Source organism: Cryptomeria japonica, chromosome 11, assembly GCF_030272615.1.
Source record: "Cryptomeria japonica chromosome 11, Sugi_1.0, whole genome shotgun sequence".
In the NCBI taxonomy this organism is placed as follows: Eukaryota; Viridiplantae; Streptophyta; class Pinopsida; order Cupressales; family Cupressaceae; genus Cryptomeria; species Cryptomeria japonica.
This window is the reverse complement of record NC_081415.1, coordinates 685881135-685905791: the sequence shown is the minus strand read 5'-3', so window position 1 is coordinate 685905791 and position 24657 is coordinate 685881135.

The following is a 24657-nucleotide window of genomic DNA, read 5'->3' as shown; positions in this document are numbered from 1 at the left end:
AGTAGCTAGCTACCTGGTCCCGACTTTTTCTCCCCAAATTTTGCGAGCCTGTTGTGACTGTATTTTGTTGTTCAATTCCAGAGGTTTGTGAAATTTTATTTATTTTAGGTCACCCTAAGGTCAAAAAAAAATCCAAAATTCAACATTTCAATTTTCAATTTAAATTTTAAAATTAAGTGGTTAATTACATACACCCTAATTTTTAAAATTAAATTGATTTCTTCAACATTTCATCATTTCAAAATTTTGAATTTTAAAAATTAAGAGGTTAGTTTTGGACAACCCTAATTTTAAATTCAAATTTTCAATTTCCCTCTCTTAGTGCATGAGTTTTACTACTCGTAGTCCTGCCTATAGTATCCTTGTAAGAAGAAGTTTTAGAATCAAGGTTGCCCAAGGTTTAATTACCAAGGAAATGGAGCCTAATTTGGATGGCTTTTTCAATGATGATATTGGTGGTTCTTCCAATCCTATAGATATCCTCATTTATCCTTTTGATAATTTTCATGATGAGGAGGAATCAATAATTAGGGTATCTTTTGACTAGTTGGTGAAAATGGACAATCAATTTGATAATCTTCAACAACGGATGAGTCAAGAATACCTAGAAAGTGAGGCTCTCCCATTAATTAAAGGATTAAAAAGAATGATTCAAATTGATAAACATGGTGTTGATATCTTGCATGGTATTGCTCATATTGTTGATTCTAATATTATTCCCGTCAAGAGTTGTGTTGAAGCCCTAGGTTATACACAACCTCCTATTCAAGTTAATCATTTAATTGCTTTGACAACTCCTATGGCTAGTATTCCCACCTTTACATCAAACATCATGGCTACCTCTATACAAAATTCCATACCTACAAGTTTTAGTCATGGGAGAAATACCTCTTCTTTCATTCCTCTTACTCTGGGTGTTCCCCTTGTTACCCAATCACCTTAACCACCTATAAATGTTAGTCAAGGGGGCAACTCCTTCAATCAAAATTCCTTCATTCCTCCTATGAGTCTTCCATTTGTTACCCAAAATTATCCAATACCTACCTACCAAAGTGTCCCACCTCCTTATTCTCAATCTCTTCTTTCATTCAACAATTTTACTCCTCCTTATCAATGCAACATATCTAATTTAAATCCTTCTACTAAATCTGCCATCGATAATCTAGCTCAAATAGTGTCCTCCTTACAACAAATAAATTCTATGAATCAATCTAAGTATAATGTACCCACATTTGATGTAGCGAGCCCATTATCCAATGGCATTGTTAGAGCTTTCCCTTCCAAACATGTAGAAGTTCCTCAATTGGAAATTTATAATGGAAAAGGTGATCCCTTAACTCATGTTAAAACATTCCAAACTTTGTGTAGTGACTTTGCTCATGATCAAAGATTGCTAGCGAAATTGTTTACTAGAACATTAAGGGATAAAGCTTCGCAATGGTATTTTTCTTTTCCTCCTTATTCTATCACCTCTTTTCAACAATTAGATAATGATTTTATTTAATAATTTCACAATAACATTGGACCTAAAATTACTTTGATTTATTTGATGCATTGTAAACAAGGTGTTAAAGAAAAAGTGACTGATTTTATTGGTAGATATAAGCATTTGTATTCTTAGACTTCTTTTCCTATGCCTAATCAAGATATCCATAGAATTTTTATTACTAATTTGAAAAAAGAAATTAGGGATAAACTTCTCTTAACTAAGTTTACTTCCTTTCTGCAGTTGTGTGTAGTACTTCACAAATATCAACTAACTATGAGTCAATTGGAGCAATCTCCTTCCATGGGTCTGATTGATAAGGGTGATGGTGCTCAACAACCATTTACGAAGTTCAAATTAAACAGAGAATTCATCAAATTAAATGAAAACAACAATAACATTCAAGTAGAAGCCACTACAAGTGTGCCTCCTTTGTCTAAATACTTTAAAAGAGAAAAATAATTTACTCCTTTGAATGAATCTTTGCATAGCATTACGTCTTAATTATTACAAATGACTTTGTTAAAACTTATCCCAATCAAACAAATTGATCCATCTTAGACAACTTCTCCTTACTTTGATGCTAAATCCTTTTGTTAATATCATCATCAACCTGGTCATGATACCAAAAAGTATTTTTCATTGAGTAGTAAGATTCAATATTTGATTGATAATAATACCATGTTTGTGGCAGGCATGGATGATAAAGGAAACAAATCCGTAGCTCCTCCTAATCAAAACCTTGACATTTTGATTGATCCTTTACCATTGCATTCCACTAATATGATTGAGACTGGTCATCTTTCTTTATCTCCCAATGATGTTGGCCTTGAATCTAATAATGTGGTGAACCTTGTAGATCAGCAAGAACCTCCTAAGGACTGATTTTATTGGTAGATATATGTATGAAACCCAATAGTTCAACTACTAATCAAGATGATGAGTGGTTGTGTCCTAAATATAATTTATAATTCAATATTATATAATACTTAGTACATGCTATCCAAAACTTATGAATTCCAACAATTTAATAACTATGAATAAGTGTTAATAAATAAATCTTTACTTTGCCTACCATTATTAAATGGTTATCCCATTTAATCAATTACTTAAAGTGGTTATTAAATTCAAATCTAATTACTAATTTGTATGGATAGGGTAAAGTTTTCAATTAAATGAAATACCCTTAAATAGTTAAATATTATAAGGTGTAAAAATAGTAAGCTTGGCATTGTAGCATGAGGGTCTTGTTTTGCACAACATACATATTTCTATACTTCTTATTGGAAATGAAAAGTTAAACTAGGCTAAGTTTGTTGTGCAATAATAAAGTTGGTTAAATTTGAAAGATTTGTTTTATGTTTTTGATAAAAAAAGCAGCCAAAACTAGGGGGCTGACTCGGAGTACAAAAGAATCCTCAAAGAGAGCATTAACAACACAAACACAATAGCCAAAGGACAGAGCATCAGCCAATCCCTATCTTAACTATCAAAAACATATTCCACCTACTACTATAGAAGATCACAAGATTTATGGCAATCCTGTCCATATAAAGTCTGAAAAAGCTGATATCCACAAGATTTGTTTTATGTTGTAACTATATGTGATTCTAGTTTATTTACCTTTCTATTTTTTAATTTACATCACTATTTTCTAAGAAAATCCCAATAAATGGCAATGGAATGTGTAGGCAATTAACACTCATTTGATTGGTTTCAATATGTTGTCATTGATGGCAACATGTTCCGGCTTCATATTTTGGTTTGGTTGATCACCGACACCAACACTAGCACCAACAAGTATTTTCAGGGGTTGAGAGGAATTCTTTGGTTATCGACATTGCAAGTCGACATTGTTCACATTGGGGATACTAGTATAGGAGGCCAACATCATTTGGGAGATCTGACATCAACAATTGATTTTGATATTTATGTATTTATGTTATTGAGTGTATATTCATTTTGTAATTGTCTATGTAAGCCAAAGTAAGGCATGAAATATTGTAAGGGTATATAGGTCAATTGATTAGATCATTTTGTGGTGTGTAAGAGTGTGTAAGGCTATGAGAGTGATATTTGTAATGCGAGGAATATTTATTATGTAAGAGGGTTTCTGGTAAGGGTTTAGGGTTTTAGAACCAGAATAGACAGAGCTTAACCAGAACTATATTCAGGCATACAAGATGCTATCATTACAGTTCACTCATTTCTTTGGATTGTAGTCTACATTTGTATGTAGTCAGTGAGACTCCTTTTGTGATGAGCAGTGTGCTCTAGGCTGTAATCTTTCCTGCAAGTGAAGGCCCCCATATTTTGTAATATATTTTCACATGGCCAGTGGATTGATATTATGGGTCACAAATCCAGCCGTGGTTTTTCCTCTTTGAGGTTTTCCACATATAATTCTCTGTGTTATGGTATTCATTTGTGTGATTAGCTTATTGGTTTCTTTACTTTTTTTAATTATATAACATACCGGTATACCGATTGGTGAATACATGTTTTAATAAGGTTAAAATAGATCATTGTAGTAGAACATTGATTCACCTCCCCCCTCTCAGTATTCTTGGATTCCATCAATTGGCATCAGAGCCTTGTGCCTCGAAAGAAGTTTAACAGCTTGAGGGAGATCCAAAATCCAAAATCCATGAATATGAGTTTGGAAAGACAACTTGAGGTAGCACTTGAAGATTATGATGCTGAAAGGATGAACTTGAAGTTACAAGATGAATTGAATTGTGCTCGGGAATTCATTCTTATCCTACTAGATAGGCTATCATCTATTCAAGCTAGGAGGAAGGAACTTTTGCAAAATCAGGATAATGAAGAGAAAGATGCCCTTAATGAAAAATGTTAGAAGCTAATTTAGGAGAACATGGTCATGAGGAATGAAATGCAAACCTTAACTATGAGGATGTCTAAGGAGATTGAAGAGTGGAAGAAAAAGGAAGAAAATCTTGCTATATCTCTTAAAGACAAATTTGAGCAATGTGGTAGGTTGGTTCATGAAAATGATATGTTGAGAATTTGATTTAGTGCAATCCCAGAGTAATGAACAAGAACTTGAAAGGCAAATGATAATTATGAGAGATGATCTGACTATTGCAAGTGAGTATAAAGAAAAATTCAAGGTTAGTTCAACACGGCTTGATGAGTTATTGAAGAGTCAAAGATAGAATGGAGATTCCAAAAGACTTGGATTTGAACAAGGTCAGAGCTTCGGTACTGCAAACAAAGATCAAAACCAGAAGGCATCGGTAAGGAAGCTTAATGCTTACAAATTTAATGGTAGATGCTTTGTTTGTAATAACTTTGGTCACATGGCTAGGCAATGTAGAAATAGAGAAAATCATAACTATAATTCTGCTCCCAGTCAATGTTCTAAATGTAATAAGTATGGTCATAAGACAAAATATTGCAAAATGAATGTTAAATGTTATGCATGTGAAAAATTTGGACATATGGATAATCAGTGCAGGTCAAGAAATTATATCGCTTTTAGCAAAGCAATTCAAAAGAACAATGTTACATGCTATACATACAAAATGATTAGACACATTGCTAAGTTTTGTAGAAGCAGAAATCCACCAGTTGGCAATGATGGATCGAATGATAAAGGGGAAGAAAAGGTCAATAAAATTTGGCAAGAACATATCAAGAAATGGGTAAGGAAGTCAGAAGATCAATCTGCAGATGATAATGCTCTGGTTACTCAATCGACAGAGGAGGTTGCTCTTGCATCAGTAGGAAGCTATTCTGGTAACTAAGGTAGATGCCTTAGGGGTAGGTAAAATTAATTATAATACTCCTTAAGCCCTGGGAAGAGGTTCTGGAAGATGTTCTAGACATTGGAGATGTTTATCCAGCATGGAGATGTCATTCATATCAATGATAGATTAGGGTTTTTCTTGGAGGATAAAAGGTTGAATTCACTTCATTTCTGATCACCTTGCATTCAAAGCGATTAAGAGTGATTCCAAGGCGATTTAGTACAATCTGATATCTTCTTGAGCGATTTCACCAGTGATTGGAATAGTTCTTTAGGGTTTCACCAGCAACTATTTCTCAGGTACTTATCTTTCATCATGGAAGTAGGATCATACTCTGCACCTACTTTTATTTCAAATCCTACTATTGTTGAGGTCAAGGACCATCCTAGGCCGATTTTCAAGTGATGCTTGCATATTGCCACTTTGGATGATTTAGTTGGTGCATTTTCCCATGTCTCGAAAGGAGTTGTATATGTGGAAAATATTAGAGCTTGAAGTCACTGTCACATTGAGGATTTGGGAACAAATGATATTAAGAGCATGTATATGAGCGATTTGGTGGGAGATTCTGGAAAGATTAAGCCTGAGTATCAACATATTGAGGATCTAGGGTTTACTGGCATCCTAGATATTCTAGAATTTAAGGATGAGATTGTTAGATATGTTTTGAGCAGAGTGCATGGAGAATTCATCCAGTTGGACAGACCATAGAAGATCTCAAAGGAGGCCATTAGGGCAATCACCGGTTTGCTGCAGATTGGACAACGTCCAGAGAAGAAGGTTTCTAACAATCATGTCAACAAGCTCACTGATGCAACATCAAACCAGTGATCAATGAGGGTTAGTACTATCACTGATAGAGATATCAGATTTGGAACCATGGTTATTGGATACAAGGTAACTCAATCATATTGCCTGAATTCTGTTTGTATCTCTTGCATTTGTGCAACACATAAGATGATGAGGGAAAATGAGAAGTTAGATCTCTATGGATGGATGTTAGATGAGTTGTTAATTAACCTAGTGAAGATCAAAGGAGAAAAGAAGGGAACATTCTAGTATGGAAATCTTATTGCCTGTTTGATGCTATTTTTCATTAATGAAACTCCCAATTTTGGGAAGAGATAATGGGCATTTGATATCCCAGTAGGAAGGTAATTAAAACAATCTATTGCTACATTGGGTAGTTAGCAAGATGAAAAAGTGTGGGGTTACTTTAAGTCATTCCAGAAGGCTATGAATTCTAGAGAGAGGGCTCCAAAGCTTATTGTTGAGAAATACTCAACCTAGATATGCTTCATGGTTAAAAAAGATGAAACCTTGATGGAGGTATTCAAGCCCCAAAATATTTGGATTCAAGAGATGGGTTATGAATTTGATGCATAGATTCTAGATTCTTATGCAAAGCTGTTAATCAATGCACCTATTGATGAAGCTAAGAAATCCTTTGGTACTGCTAAGCAGAAGAAGCAAGAGGTTGAAACTGAGTTTAATTGGAAGAAGAGGGAGAAACAATAGGGAAAGGCAAGCAAATTTGTGGAACAGATATCTCGAGATATCAAGGCATTAATAGATGTTGTTCCATAAAAAGGAAGGAAGAAGAAAGAGCCTGAAATATTTATTGAACCTATTCCACTAGACTCTGGATCTAAGGATGACACACCCTTAGCATTCAAGAGGGTATTAAGGAAGAAATTTGAGGGAACTAAGGAGGAAACAAGGAAGCAACTGGTTAGGAAAGTTACAACCAAGGTACTGGCACAGAAGAGAGCTCCAAAGGAAACACCTTCTACTCCATCTGGTACTGGAAGAAGAAAGAAGATGGATGACATTGATCTGGCACTTGTCATCGGTAATGGAACTATTATTCCACCCAAGACTTGAGTAGAATTAGTAGATGAAATAACTAAGGATGTTATGTTGAAGAATGTATGATTTTATTATGAGCATTTAGATGATGATTAACAGAGAGAAGTTCAGGAAGTAGTTTTATTGTATTTGGATATATATAACAAAGCCTTGTTAGAAATTGAAAATCAAATACTGGCATAGTTATATGATAAATTAGATGCTAGAAGATTATCAACAATGGAGGAGGACAAGCATATAAAGATTTAAGAGTTGTTAACTAATTATGCATCTATTACTCTAGAGGAGTTGGACATGACTCTTGAGGTTGCAGACAAAAAGATTTTTCATAGCAACCACAACATAGTTAGTCTTAAGTAGGGTTAATGAGATATTCACTGAGACCCACAAGGCATGGGTTAAATTCTTTTCTACAAATCTTGGTTTTTATACTTCACCGAAAACTAAAACTGTCATTGCAGACATCCTAGTTGAAGGGAAAGGTAAAGGTATAATGGGTACAATTTTGAAGGATATTAAGATATTGGATATAGAGCCCCTGGTAGAATCTAATGTACAAAACATAGAGGCAATACCAACAAATTTAGATATACCAAAAGATTCAAAGAATGTACAGGTCACAAATGTTGAGGACAATAGTCCTTCGGATCTGAATGTACATGTTGAGGACATAGTTACTAAGGAGGAACCAATAGCTATCGATAAGGTACCAAGTGGCGAAGCCACTGGTGCAAGAGAGGAAGCTATAAAAGTTAACAAGCTATCAGAGTAGAAGGGAGATGAATATGATAGGGAACCAGTAGTGAGCACATCATTGTTGTTAATTGATACCTCACAAGTAGAGCGAAAAAGCATAATGGAGATGAGTTCTATTGAGCTCATGATGATGGCTGCACATAAGATGATGAAGGAAGGATCTATGGACAAAGGAGTTATTGATCAGTCTATCCCTATTCTGTATAGGCTTGTCCCAGAGTGCAAATTTGACAAAGGAGCAAGCCCATCTGGCAAGCTTAAAGTAATCACAGAGCATATTTCAAAGGACTTTCAATCTTTACAATAGATATCGAATTGGTAGGCACTAGAGAGGTTTACTTAGGCTAAGAGAGCAACATTTGATCAGATGATTGGGTTAGAGAAGAAGGAGATTAATGATAAACTGAAGTTGATTGATAATGTTTTGAGGTAGTGTACTAACATTTATAGAGTATGTTGTAACATAGGTTTACTTACAATAGAGATAGATAAAGGGATTAAGGATATTCATGAGAAGATTGTAGGTATAGTCAATTATTTTGATGGCACAAGTTCTTTGACTACATATATTGATGGTTAGATTTTTCTATTGGAAGCCCAAGTTTTAGCTCTTGAGAGGGAAAAAGATAAAATCATAAGGAGAGCTAGAGGTCTTAGAGGATTAGTGAGTCCCCAGTTGGACTCTTTAAGTGTACATAAGGAGTGTATTGATATCGTTGGTAAGCCCACACTGACAAACTTAAGGATAAAGAGTCATATGCCCATATGCTTAATGGACTTGTATTTGTTTCCGACACTTTCAAATCAGGTTGGGATACCTATCTAGAGATTTTGGAAAAATCCTATCTAGAAATTTTCAAGTATATTCAGTTCCGATAAGGTATTTTGGGACATTCTTTGAACAGTCTTTCATTCTTCGTCTTGGTTTTTGGTATTATTTTGGCATTGATGTCAAAGGGGGAGATATAGATGAAAAGTATTCAAGAGATATGGAGGTATGGAGTATTTTGTTCAAATCATGATCACAGATGGATATTCATCTCAAGGGGAGCAGTCTTAGGATGAAACCGACAGATGGAAACCATTATCATTTTTTACATGAGTGTTGCCATCAATGCCAAAGGGGAGATTATTGGAAATTGACACTCATTTGGTTGGTTTCAATATTTTTTCACTGATGGCAACATGTTCCAGCTTGATTGGGGATGACCCTTTTGTGAAATGGTGGGGATTCTTGCCTATAGTGCCTACAACCTAGGTTCAAATCCCATGGGTTCATCTCTACCATGTTAACAATGGAACATGCTTTACCTTGGGGAGAACCTTGGAGAAATAGTGGGGCTTCTTTCTTGTAGTGCTTACATCCTTGGTTCAAACCATTTTGGGGATGACCCTTTGGTGAAATGGTGGGGCTTGTTTCTTGTAGTGTCTACAACCTAGGTTCAAACCCCATGGGTTCATCTCTACCATGTAAAAAATAGAGCACCCTTACCCTAGGGAGGACCTTTGAGAAATATTGGGGCTTATTTCCTATAGTGCTTACATCCTTGGTTCAAACCATTTAAGCATCAGAATGGATTTGTGCCAGGAAGGAAAATTTTGGATTCTATAAGTTTGGTTCATGAGAATATTCACTCTCTTATTGCCTCTAAAAAATATGGTTTCCTTGTTAAGCTTGACCTTGCTAAGCCTTATGACAGAGTGGATTGGTTCCTTTTGTAAAGAATTCTTAAGGATTTTGGTTTTGATGGTAAATTTTTAGAGGTAATTTGGAAACTTATCTCTACTCCTTCTATGTTTGTTATTACTAATGGATCCCCCTCATCTTTTTCCAAGCCAACTAGGGGTCTCAGGCAGAGGGATCCTATCTCCCCAATTTTGTTTACCATTTTAGTTGAAAGCATGAGTCGATTATTGTAGAAGATGGTGATATCGGGAGATATTAAGGGTCTTAGGCCTTGTTCTTCCAACATGATCTACTCCTATCAGCAATTTGTGGATGATACTATCCTCCTTGGCACTGCTTCTATTCATAAAGCTAGATCTTTTAAAAGTTCTCTTCAAACTTATTATAGAGCCTCTGACCAGTTGATCAATTGGAACAAGACTTCTTTTTTCTTCATTAACACTCCCCTTTGTAGGGAGAGAAATATTTCTTAGATTATTAGTTGTTCTATTGATTCCTTCCCCTAATCTATTTGGGGATTCCTTTAGGGTTCTGTCCTCCTGATTCCTTTTGGAGTTCTATTGTGGACAAGTTTTTCAAGAAATTGGCTCGGTGGAAAGGGGCTCTTAAGAGTCAAGCAGGGAAGTTGCAGCTTCTGAAGGCTTCTCTTCAAAATCTTCCTATCTATGCTCTTAGTCTTCTTAAGATCCCCCATAAGTTTTCTGATGCTATATAAAAAATTCAAAAAATATTTTTATAGACTAGGGTAGAAGAGAAAAAAAGACTTCCCTTGGTTGCTTGGGAAAGGGTCTGTAGTCCTAAATATTTTGGGGGCCTTGACTTAAGGACTATAAAAGACTTTAATAATGCTCTATTAGTTAAACAAATTTGGAGGTCTTTTGGTGACAAAAAGGAATGGAACTTGCTTTGGATTAGAAAGTATCTTCAGGATGTTTCAACTATTGCTTCCTTCCTTCAATCCAACAACATCCCTATGGGTTCGGCTATATGAAATAGCATCCTTAAGGCCAAACAAGTTGATGTTTCCGATGTTGGGTGGGTTCTTGGCAAAGGTAATAAAATCAGATTCTGGGAAGATGTTTGGGTGTTTGAGAGATCCCTATGCTGTGATGATAATTTGGTGCCTTTTATGGAGATTTGTAAAGAAATATTTGGCTTTTTGGTTAGTTATTATTGGTAGCAATATTCTTGGGTAAGGCTGGAGGATATTGATGTTGTCTTTTCTCCTCTCCAGTAGGCTTTGTTGTCCTTCTATGTGGATTGGGATCATGATGAATTTTTTATTTGGAAGAAGACTTCAGATGGTTCTTTCTTGGTTGCCTCTGCCATCAAGGTTCTGAGACCTCCAACTCTTCATCCACTTGTGTGGGCCAAAGACTGGTCTAAGATTCTTATTCCTAAAATCAACAATTTTTTCTAGATCCTTAAAAATAAAATCCTTACTCTTGATAACCTCATGAGGAGAGGTTTTCAACTTCCGAATAGGTGTTTTTTGTGCCTTAATGCTAGTGAATCTGTCTCTCATCTTGCTCTTCATTGTCCTTTTACCTCTGATATTTGGATCGAAATTCTTAATCTTTGGAGGATTGAGTGGGTCTTTCCTGAGAAGGTGGAAGATTTTTTTACTCAATGTAAGTGCCCTTCTTCTAACCCCTTTTTGAAAAATCTTTGGTCTTTGTTATTGGCTTTTGTGTCTTGGTAGGTGTGGAAAGAAAGAAATAATCGGATTTTCATAAATGTGACTTGTTCCTCTGAGATTGTTTTTGAGAATGTTTGCAGAGCTGCTAGAGAGAACTTCAACTTGTCTATTGGTGGTGTTGGACCTACTTCTTCATCCAATGTCAAGGAGGAGGATAAGATTGTTGCTAGGAATTGGGATCTTCAAGTTGACATCAATAACTTCAAAGTTAAAAAGAGTAGGGATGGTATTGTCTGGTGCTACCCTCTAGAGGGATGGATGAAAATTAACTTTGATGGTGCTACTAAGGGGAACCCTAGTAGTGAAGGATATTGGGGTGTTATAAGAAACTCTAATGGGCTTTGTGTGGCTGCTATTGCTTCTCTTTTGGAGATTCATTCTAATCACATAGCAAAGGCCATGGGAGTTTTGTAAGTCCTCAAAATTGCTAGACAATTAAATATTAATAAAGTTTGGATTGAAGGGGATTCATTAAACATTATTAGATGTCTCAAAAGATTGGATAAGACTTCTAGGAATATTAAGAATATCATTCTTAATTATCTTAAAATTATTGATGACTTTGAGGAATGTATTATACCTCATGTTTTTAGAGAAGCCAATAGGTGTATGGATGCCTTTGCTAACTTTGGAGTTAGTTTTATTGCCTCTATTTCATGGCAAAATGAAGGATCATTACCTCTTGAGGTGAAGGGGCACTTATTATTTGATCGAATTAATGGTATCAATCCCACCCTATCTAATAATGATTACACTTAACAAGAGAAGGAATGGAAATTATTATTCCGATGGGGGGAAACTTCTAGGTGGGATGATATGGCTCTTTTCACATGCTTTCTAGGTGGTTTCATCCACCGAGTCACTTAGCACTCATTTACCCTATTTACACTATCAAGGTTTTTCAAAGTGTGAGTGTGACTGATATCTTTGGGGGTCGTCACAATGGGTGGAAGTATCAATAGGATTGAACCCCTGAGCTTCCAAGCTTGGAAGAAGGAAAATAAAATTTGGAGGAGGTTGGAGAAGGGAGGAGTGGCAAGTTTCATGGAGAAGTTGCATGGAAAGAAGGATCATGCCTCCAAAGCCTTTGTTAAGGGTTGGTCTAAGAAGAAAGTCACCTTGTTTGGTGAAACTTTCAAACTAGATGAGGAGATAATTGTGGAGGTAAAGGGAATGTCTATGGAAGGCGTGAAGTTCTTCAGGGATCGGAAGTTGTCTAACAGTGTCATCAAGACCTTCCTGAAGTCTGATGTGGAGAGGGATAACTTGGCAAATTCAAACAAATCTTACTTTATCCCTCTTCAAATTAAACTTTTTTAGAGGAAAATGCTTAGGTAAATTATGGAGTATGTCACTATTGATGGTAGGGTTACAAAAATCTATAGCTATCATTTTGTCCTTTTAAACCATTTTTGCCATGGCATTAACATCTTTGTCCCTTATTATATTGTCTGTTCTCTGAATGATAATGTGGTAGATTTCATTAAAAATCCTAAAGCTATTCCTCTTGCCCATCAAGGCCTTATCCTCATCATTTATGAGTTCTGTAAGGTTAGGGCTAAGAAAATTCAAAATAATTTGGGGGATGATAAGGAGTATGAACCTAGTGATGATAATGGGGAATCCGACTCTGAGGAGGAGGAGAATGCTAGTTCACTTCCTAGATCGGGAGATATTTCCATGGATGATATGTATGATCCTAAGGAGGAGGTTAAGCTATCTTTGAATGAGTATGATGAACATGATTCTAAGCTAATGGATTTAGACTCAGAGGACTTACAGAACAAGTTGAATACCCTGATTGACATATTGGGCACTGATAGGAGCTCTGCAGTTGATTAGTACCATTTCAACAGGTCAGCATTCAATGAAATTAAGACTCTGAACTTAAAACTTAGAGCCACAAATGCTAAAATTGATGAGGAGGAGCTTAAGTAGCAAAAAGATAGGCATATGGTGAACAATAAGAGGGCGGCTCAGGATACTGATGAGTGTGCTACTTGGACCGTGGTGGAGAAAAATATGATGTTAGAGATTTTAAAGAAGAATGGTTAGGCTGTGGAATTGTTAAAGAGAAAAAATGATCAGAAGGACAACAAGATCAACAAGAAGATGATGCAAGTTGAGTAATGGATGAAGAAAATTATGGAGAATAGTGCAGCTACATTGAAAGTTTTTGCGATCAACATGAATTCTTTGGTTTCTAGGCTGGAGAGTATTCATAATGAGAAATTTTTTGTGGATATGTAAAATGATGTTGGGGCCTTAAGCTCAAAGTTGACTCCCCGCACCACTAGGAGAACTAGGTAGAGCACTAAATTGGTGGAAGAGTCTCTTCCATAGGACCTTCTAGACCTTACAGAAGCTTCCAAGGCTATGTTGATGCTTAAGAAGGAGGCCTCCCAGGCTTTAGACATTTTAAAGTAGTTAGTCTATGTTGCTATTTTTTCCAGCATCTCGTTGGACTTTTGTTGGTCTTTCGGTGGCTATTGGGTTTTTTTTGCTCTTTGTTTGCAACCAGTCTTGTTTCTAAGTCCTAGGCTCTCTTATGTTTCTTTAATGCTTTATCTTTAAATTTTTTATGTAAGGGGTTTCACATCCCCTCAAAACATATTTTTTCTTAATCAAAAACATGTTTCGGCTTCATATTTTGGTTTGGTTGATCACCAGCATCGACACCGATAGGTATTTTCACTGGTTGAGAGGAATTATTTGATTATCGACATTGCAGGCTAACATGGTTCACATTCAGGATACCAGTATAGGAGGTTGGCATCATTTGGGAGATCTGGCATCAACAATTGATTTTGATATTTATATTATTGAGCCAACTTGTATATTCATTTTGTAATTGTCTATGTAAGCCGACATAAGGCATGAAATATTGTAAGGGTATATAGGTCAATTGATTAGATCATTTTGTGGTGTGTAAGAGTGTGTAAGGCTATGAGAGTGATATTTGTAATGCGAGGAATTTTGATTATGTAAGAGGGTATTCTGGTAAGGGTTTAGGGTTTCAGAACCGGAACAAACAAAGCTTAACCAGAACTGTATTCAGGCATTGAAGATGCTATCATTGGAGTTCACTCATTTCTTCGGATTTTAATCTGGATTTATATGTAGTCACTGAGACTCCTTTTGTGATGAGTAGTGTGTTGTAAGCTATAAGCCTTCTTGCAAGTTCAGGCCCCCATATTCTGTAATATCTTTTTATATGGCCAGTGGATTTATATTGTGGGTCACAAATCACACTGTGGTTTTTCCTCTTTGAGGTTTTCAATGTATAATTATCTATTTTATGGTATTTAATTGTGTGATTGGATTATTGGTTGTTTTACTTCTTTCAATTCTATATGTACCCGTATACCGGTTGGTGAATGCATGTTTAATAAGGTTAAAATTGATCATTTTGGTAGAACACTGATTCACCCCTCTCAGTGTTCTTGGATTTCAACAACACTATTTTTTAGGAAAATCCCAATAAATGGCATATGGAATGTTTATTGCCTATAGGATAGGGGTGAGTAATACCCGTAACCCAACTTAGTTTTTTTTAACCTAAGGTATGCAAGAAAGAGGTACATAAGGCTATATATTAAGGCATGGTTGCTAGCTAGACATACTAGTTGAGGTGCATATAGGTACTTAGATAGTTAATTCCAACATTTAAGATTGTAGTTAAAACATAGCCGGTATAAAGAAAAATAAGAAGTGCTTGAACAATTTTAACTTTGCACAATATATCTATGTTGAATATTAATCAATTTTGCAAAATAATTTATAACAACTTTCATTGCAGCAATGGTGAAGATTAGCAGACTTGGGGGCAAAGTAAGAATCTAGATAGACTTGAACCATTTTGGATGAATCTTGATGGCCTCCTTAGACACTAAATGTCCAAGAAGTTTACCTTTAGTCACCCCAAAAATTAACTTCTTGGTGTTTGGGGAAATTCCATGTTGTCTACACTTCTCAAGCACTTGTTGCGGATGGTAAAAATGACTTTAACATTCTTTTGAAAAGATAGTCTAATAATCAAGATACACTATAATGAACTTATCTAGAAAATATTAGAAGGCTAAGTCTATTGATCAGTGGAAGGTGTAACAATAGTGATAAAACTAAAAGGAATCTTATGATATGCAAACTTGCCCCAAGGAGTAGTGAAGGTGGTTTTATATTGGTCTTCCTCACTCACCTCCACTTGATTGTAGTCCAAGAAACCATCTAACATAGACATCATCTTTGAACTTGTCACTGTCTATAAAACTTGGTTCATTATTGGTAAAGGGTAATTATCTTTTAGTGATGTCTAATTTAGATTCCAAAATCCACACAAATGTGGATCTCTCTATTATTCTTCTGAACTAGGATAATATTGGCTATCCATGTTGAATAAAGGATAGAAAAGATAATCCTCACATTCAATAATTTTACGATTTCAGAGAGAATGCTTCTTAAAATCTTTGGATTGTATGGCCTTTTCTTTTTCCAGTGAGATTTGAGTGGTATGTCATGCTTAACCTCTTTTGGATAAAAGGATTTTATATCATCATATGAGTAGGAAACTACGTCCATGTATTGTTGCAAAAGTTTGACAAACTTATCCTTTTCTTCTTCTAAACAAAACTTGCTAATATTCACCATCTTCAGCTCTTTTATATCTCCAAGTTGACTTGCTCAACCTCCATGGTTGATTTGGATATAGATTGCCTCTATCCCTTGATATAGTAGTCATGTTTGTCAAAAAAATTCTCAAGGGACACCAACCCCTTCAGAATCACTTTGAGTTTTTAAAATTTCCTCACCCGTGACAAGATATATTTCAATGAGATTCTTGAGGAGAATAACTTTCTTTAAAGTACAAGTGACTAAAATTATCTTTTGTCTCTATAAAACTGATGATTTGATGGTTGTCATTAAAAATTTTCCAATTATCAAAATTGTTAGGAACATTGGGCTGAGAAACCTACTTAATGGTGTACTTATCCCCATGGAAACCCTTGTGAGGAACTAGAAGTGTAGCCAATATTGCGAAGGAGTCGGCCTTGTCATTGTAGTCCCTTGGAACCACAAATATATTGAATGGGTTGAACTCCTCAATACAATCCCAGATAAGATTACAGTAATGCTTCAATCTGTTGTTCTTTGTATGATACAAGTTTCTTACTTGACATACAATGAGCTCAACGTCATCTTGAGTGTGGAGATTGTTAGTTCTATTCATGAGTGGAACATCAATCCCTAATAATAATGAATGACACCCAGTCATATTTTTAGTATTACTTAATTGTAATTTGAAAGAGAAAGGGAAAAATATTTCTCTTAGGGGATATGGGACCAATTCCTGACCCTAAACGAATTGTAGAACAATTGCAATTAAACTCTAGAGTCCCGATATCATTGCATTTGCCTACATTGACTTTCTCAAAACTTGCAACTTCTTCATTTGAAGAGACAGATTTAGAAGCATCAATAACTTTTTCTTCACTATCACCAATTTTTTTCCTACTTTGGAGAGGGTGACAAAATTTATAATCGTAAAAACATAATTTAAATAAAAACAAATGAAGGGTCTTCTAGTGAAAACCACTTTGTGATGATTTTAGACCAAGAAAAAGCAAAAAGAAAGGAAATATTTGATGGTAAAAACCTTCATGAGGCACCAGAGGATGGAAGGTTTGACAGTATCCCCATAACATCATATCATGAGTGATCATCTATGTTGATAGAAGAGATAATATAGACAAACATTAGGACAACAAAGAATCAATATAATATTTATCTTGCAAAATCATGGATAAAAGAAGAGCGACTTGAGTTTATTAAGATCTTTAAGGAATGTAAAATCAATTTTACATTGTCATAGACTAATATGCCTAGACTAGATCCTGATCTTGTTATGCATTATTTAACAATAAAATGAAATTCCAAACCAGTCGAAAAATAGTTGAGAAAGATACATCCATAGGTAGCACTGTTAGTCAAAGTTAAAATTAAAAAGTTGTTGGATGTCAGTTTCATTAGACCTATCGATTATCCCACATGGATCTCCAAGCTTATAGTTGTAGGAAAACTGGATGGTAATTGTAAATAGGAATCTGGAAACCATCAAAGCAACATAAACATTAGCCTAGCTCAATCATGAAAACTAGAATGCAGTGACAAGAATCCTAAAAACACTCAATAGAGATGCATAAAAAACAAGACATTCAATTCAAATGCAAATCATCAAAAATGTGAATATCTCCTCTAGAAATCTCCATTGTCCTTCTTTCTCCTTCAAATTTCTTTGTTTTGTAGATCTCACCTTCAAGTGCATAAGTATAATATGAAAGCAAGATTGATGAGATGAGACAACAACATAAGGGTACTAGAAGCGTGATTGATTCGGCCTTTTGATTGAAGAAATTCATCCAATTTATAGACAAATTGGAGAAAAGACCAGATTAGCATGAAAGTGATTTGAATGGAAATTCAAATCAAGAATAGCAAAATTATGACAAGTGTATGACAAATTGCTATGCAAGGATTTCTGACAAATTGCTATGCAAGGATTATGACAAGAATTTGAAATAGAAATAGAGATTTAGGAATTTAGGAGAAATTAGAAAATTAAGTTAGAAATAATGACTTGGAAATTAGGAAATCGATGCAAATTAGGTAAATTAATTAATAATTTTTAATTCATTAATTAATTTACAAAAAGAGGAGGAATTAATTAGCCAATTAAATAAACATTTAATTGTGACAAGAAGAATTAGGATAGATAAATCATTTAACCTAGAGGGAGAAATGACAAACAAGGTTAAATGAATAAATCATGAAACCCTAGAAGATGAATTAGAAATGCAAGGATGACAATTAGGTCTTGATGTAACATCGATTTGATCATGATTCTCACTTGATAAAAGACCAATGCTGATAAACGATTGAGATTGGTTGACAAATTGACCAAGATTGATAAATGTGCCAATTGATGAGGAATCAATGACTAATTGATCCTGATTAAAATGATTGAGAAGGATGACTATCGATGACAAATCGATCGCAAAATGACAAGATTGAAAAGGACAACGATCGATGGCAAATCGATCACAAAATTGATGAGATTGACAAGGACAACGATCGATGACAAATCGATCACAAAATTGATGAGATTTGACAAGGATCGATGGCGAATCGATCGCAAGATGACAAGATTGAGAAGAGGATAAAACCCTAATTCTATCATCGATTAGGATTGACGATGTCCAAAATCATGACAAATGAACACGCACATTGATACGACAGGATAAGACTAACCAAAATCATGACTGAAGATTATTATCGACAAGACCAAATTCGAAAGCGAGACAAATGAAGAATGCAGACGAAGAAAAACTTGCTTTCACTAATGCACTTTGTAGGTGAGAACCTTTATTTAATGTAGCAAAACGGATACAGAGCATCATGGCATTGAAGGCCAGAGCTGAAACGCAACCCTTTTTGCAAAAGACAGACACATCGCACACAAGGAATGAGTGAAGCATCCTAGGGTGCATACATCAAGGGTCAAGGTATGTGCAGCATTCACAAAGTGAATGTACTTATCACAGACACCCATTGATATAGTTCCCCTAGTTTGTGACAAACATTCCACAAACAACAAACACAACAAAAAAAGGACCATGAACCATCCCGGTTACTCTAAATCACTTAGTGACATCATCGAGCAACATAGGAACATGATCGAAGATAAATCAATAAATGATAAGACTCGCTAATTCCAACAAGTCAAACAAACATCTTGATCTTCATTGTCAAAAGTTGAAAGTGTTGATAGGATGATCATGTTGTCTGGTTTCAGGACATGCGGTACCCTGTCTAAGACAGGACACAGTCTGGTTTCGAGCATACCACACCCTATATAAGACTCATGATAATGTGCCAAGGACCAATTATATTGATGTGGATTGATTGATGTGACAATTTTGATCAATTTGAATGTTTGGTTTGATTGAAAAAGTTCATCTGTTAATGCGTGATTTCAGTAAAGCACAATGTGTGATTGCGTGTCGTTGGATGTATGCTCAGTGATCTGTCTATTCATAGAGGAGATATTTTTGTTTTGTTTTTTCAGGACTTTATTTGACCTTTTTAGGGGTTTATTTCAGGGCTTTTTCAATTTTTTTTGGATTATTTCAAGACATTATTTGATTTTTTTGGATTATTTCAGGACATTTTTCAATTCGAAAGATCTAGGGATTGATCATGACAAGGGGCACGCACCCAATGCACATCTGAAAGACATATATAGAGACTAGGACTGAAACATATGCACAAGAAACCGGAGTATGCAAGACAATGATGTTGACCAATCACAGGCTTGGAACAGAACATTAGGTCAGGACAAGGATAGGTGCGATAAACCTGTAGAGAAAAAGCATAGCTAGAGGTCATGATAGATGATGAAGCAATGATCTTTTTACAGATGGCACCTATTTGCCAAGTTTTTACTAGAGGGCGAATCATTTTTCTTTACTTTTTGTTCTTTTTCTTTTTTTTTTCATTTTTTTTTTTGCATTTTTTGAGCTTTTTTGATGTTTTTTGTATTTTTTTCAGGATCATGTTTGAAGAACTACTGATAGAAAATTATGCCCAGTACTTGCGAAGGTGCATACTATTGACTGGCTCTGACAAAGGTTCACCTTTTGGGGTGGCAAGCTGATATGCCCCCGAGCCATAGGCTGTAGTAACTATGAAAGGCCCAACCCAATTAGGTTCAAACTTGCCTTTGATGATGTAAGTAGATTGTGCATTCTTGGGGTTTGCCTTTAAAACTAGATCTCCCACTTTGAAGTGTTGCCCTTTGAATTTCTTATTATAAGAGCAAGGGAGACAGTTTTGATATGCTTGGAAATGTGTCAGGGTTGTCTGATGTTTCTCATCTAACATCTCAAGCTGATGCAACCGAAAGACTATGTGCATCTCTTCATCAATTAGATGTTGCAAGGAAACACACAAAGAAGGAATCTCCACTTCCAAGGGTAAAATGGCTTCTACAACCATACACCAAGGAATAAGGTGTCGTGCTAGTAGGTGTGAGGATAGAAGTGCAATAGCCCATAGTGCTGGATTCAACTGTACATGCCAATCTCGACCAGCATCATTGACAACCTTTTTCAGGATCTTGATAATGGTTTTATTTGATGCTTCGGCCTGACCATTACCCTGTGGATAGTATGGACTGGAGAAATGGTGTTGGATGTGAAACTTTTCACAGAGTTACTTGACATCTTTATTCTTGAGTGACCAGCCATTATCTGTGACTATCGCAAGGGGAACCCCATATCGGCATATGATATAATTCAGTAGGAATTTTGAAATTTGCACACCAGTGATATAGGTCATGGGGATAGCCTCGATCCATTTTGTAAAATATTCTGTGGCTATAATGATGAACTTGTGTCCATTTGCAGATGTCGGGTGAATCTTGCCAATAAGATCCAATCCCCATTGAGAAAAGGGCCATGGAGATATGACGAAATGAAGCTCTTGGGCCAGTGCATGAATGTAATCTCCATGGATTTGGCATTTGTAGCACTTCTTAACAAAATCATGAACATCCTTTTCCAGAGTGGGCCAATAATACCCAACACGAATCAACTTTTTGGCTAAGCTCAGATCATTGAAATGGCCCCCACATATACCATCGTGAACCTCGCATAAAGCCATTTGTGCTTCGTCAGAATCCAAATACCTGAGGAGGGTATGGTCAAAGGAATGACGGTAAAGGGTGTCCGCAATGATGACATATTCGGCTGTCTATCAGATGAAGACCCGACATTGGTTAGAAGAAAGATTAAGTGGTAAGGTTTGGGATTTCAAATATTGATAGACCTCATTGTACCATAGGGAGTTAGGACCAACAAGAACACACATCACATTTGCTGTTGGAATTTCAAAAGAAGGGACAAGCAATTGTTCAACCAAAAATTCACATCTGTCCATACTGTGGGGTAGATTTATCATGGAATCAATAGTGGCCATCACATTTGCCGACTTGTTTTGAATTCTGGAAACTTGATTGAAATGGATAGCCATAAATTTTGTCTTGAAGAAATCTACCATGTGTTTGTAAGGAATAAACATTTCAACTTTTGTTTCGTAGTCATCATTCACCTGACGAATGACTAACTAAGAATCTCCATAGACTTGCAAATGTGTGATATTCCAGTGGACCGCTACTCGGAGTCCTGTGACCAGAGCTTCATATTTGGCAATGTTATTGGTACAATGGAAAGTTATTTGGTAAGATTTGGGAATAGAATCACCTTGAGGGGTGACAAACAATATACCTTCTTCGGACCCAAACTTGGTATGGGATCCATCAAAATATAACTTCCATTCATTAGAAGATGTGAGAGAAAAGACTGATTCATCTGGAAAATCAGTTAGCATGGGATGATCATCATAAATAGGAGCCTTTGCAGGTTGATCCGCTATGACTTGTCCTTTTATTGCCTTTCACTCCATGTACGCAATATCAAACTCATTGAGGATCATAACCCACTTTGCTAGGCGATCTGTCAATGCTGCCCTACTAAATAGGAATCTAGAAATCATCAAAGCAACATAAACATTAGCCTAGCTCAATCACAAAAACTAGAATGCAGTGACAAGAATCCTAAAAACACTCAATAGAGATGCATAAAAAACAAGACATTCAATTCAAATGCAAACCATCGCAAATGTGAATATCTCCTCTAGAAATCTCCATTGTCCTTCTTTCTCCTTCAAATTGCTTTGTTTTGTGGATCTCACCTTCAAGTGCATAAGTATAATATGAAAGCAAGATTGATGAAACGAGACGATAGCATAAGGGTAGTAGAAGCATGATTGATTTGGCCTTTTGATTGAAGAAATTCATCCAATTTATAGACAAATTGGAGAAAAGACCAGATTAGCATGAAAGTGATTCGAATGGACATTCAAATCAAGAATAGAAAAATTATGAAAAGTGTATGACAAATTGCTATGCAAGGATTTATGAAAATTTATGACAAATTGCTAAGCAAGGATTATGACAAGAATTTGAAATAGAAATAGACATTTAGGAATTTAGGAGAAATTAGAAAATTATGTTAGAAATAATGACTTGGAAATTAGGAAATTGATGCAAATTAGGTAAATTAATTAATAATTTTTAATTCATTAATTAATTTACAAAAAGAGGAGGAATTAATTAGCCAATTAAATAAACATTTAATTGTGACAAGAAGACTTAGGATAGATAAATCATTTAACCTAGAGGGAGAAATGACAAACAAGGTTAAATAAATAAATCATGAAACCCTAGAAGATGAATTAGAAATGCAAGGACAACAATTAGGTCTTGATGTAAGATCGATTTGATCATGATTCTGACTTGATAAAAGACCAATGCTGATAAACGATTGAGATTGGTTGACAAATTGACCAAGATTGATAAATGTGCCAATTGACGAGGAATCAATGACTAATTGATCCTGATTAAAATGATTGAGAAGGATGACTATCGATGACAAATCAATCGCAAAATGACAAGATTGAAAAGGACAACGATCGATGACAAATCGATTGCAAAATTGACGAGATTGACAAGGACAACGATCGATGACAAATCGATTGCAAAATTGATGAGATTTGACAAGGATCGATGGTGAATCGATCGCAAGATGACAAGATTGAGAAGAGGACAAAACCCTAATTCTATCATCGATTAGGATTGATGATGTCCAGAATGATGACAAATGAACATGCACATTGATACGACAGGATAAGACTAACCAAAATCATGACTGAAGATTATTATCGACAAGACCAAATTTGAAAGTGAGACAAATGAAGAATGCAGAAGAAGGACTCGATGCTTGCAAATGATAAAGACCAAGTGCACAACATAGGAGAAATGTTAATGCGATGCAAAAACCCTAAAATAAGGCAATGCGCCAATGTTAAAGTATGACTCCGCAAGAGTTGACCATTTTTAGACGTCTACATTTTGCCCCTCTTTGAGACAATGCAATTTTAAGTGTTGTTTCAAAGAACAATAATGAAAATGCCCTTGTTTCAAAGAAAAATAATAAAAGTGCCCCAGACACTGACAATGACATATGCATGCCCCCTCTAGGAATTGGCCGAAAACATCTAGAAAAGAGGCCAATTGATCGATAAGAATGATAGAAAATGATAGGAGCAAATGGACTGAAAATTGAGGATCGGATGCACGAATGACAAGCAATTGAAGGTGCAAAAGACCACAAGCAGCATAGGATGGAGAGGGTGCACATCCATCTATGCACTAACAAAGATCTATAAATGAGACAAAGAGTGAAAAGAGCTCATTTGCACTAGCCAAAGAGGAGAATTTGTTGCTCTGGAAAAGGATGCTTGCAGAGAGATGGCAAACATTCCAATGGTAGATCACCTCAGGGAACATGTACACATGTACAGATGACCAGATGATGCGGGAGCAGCGGTATGTATCTCAAAAACCCATATTGTCAATTTTATGAATTTGACTTGCTTGTGGGACATTACGGGGCCCACAGAGAATACAGAAAGTGACTTCTGCGCCTGTGTGAGTGCATCTTGCGCTTGTGTAGGGTATCCTGTGCTTGTGTAGGGTACACAGGTGCAAGTTGATGCAACACAGGTGCAAGTCATAGCACACAGGCTCAGTTGTGCACTGGGAACCCAAATTTGATCAAAAATAGCATGCAAATGATCCAAAAAGGGGGAGAAGGGTAGGATAGGTCAAAATAGATTAGAAACACCCTAATTTTGACATGAAACAAGGAAATGTAGCCCATAGGAGCAAACCCTAAAACTGACAAAATGTGCCCCAATTATGATGAAGAGTCGACAGTATCCATTGATCACGCGGGAGAACCGACCTGACTGCTTCATGTTATGACATAGACTTAGGAGCACAGACAGAGATACATTAGCAGGACTTGGATTATACTATATCACATTCATGCCCGAGATTAGGGCAAACATAGGACTGTTGAGTGCATTAGTAGAGCGATGGCATTCAGAGACTTCCTCATTCCATCTGGCGACTGGAGAGGCGACTATGACACTAGAGGATGTATTGCGTATCCTCCGCATTCTGATTCATGGGGAGATGATAGAGTATGACCCAACAATAGGGAGAGATGCTTTGTGCAAATTATTTGAGTGTGACGCAGATGATCTAGATATCATAGAGAGGGGGATTGGCTGGGAGACCATGGCATCAGAGTATGATTGGTGATATGTGGTGATAGCCGTTGTTATAGCATACCTATTAGTAGGGGACAGATGAGGACATGGATTCCCTTTTTAATGGGGAAGAGTGCTAGAGCGGATGGTGACAGAGGGG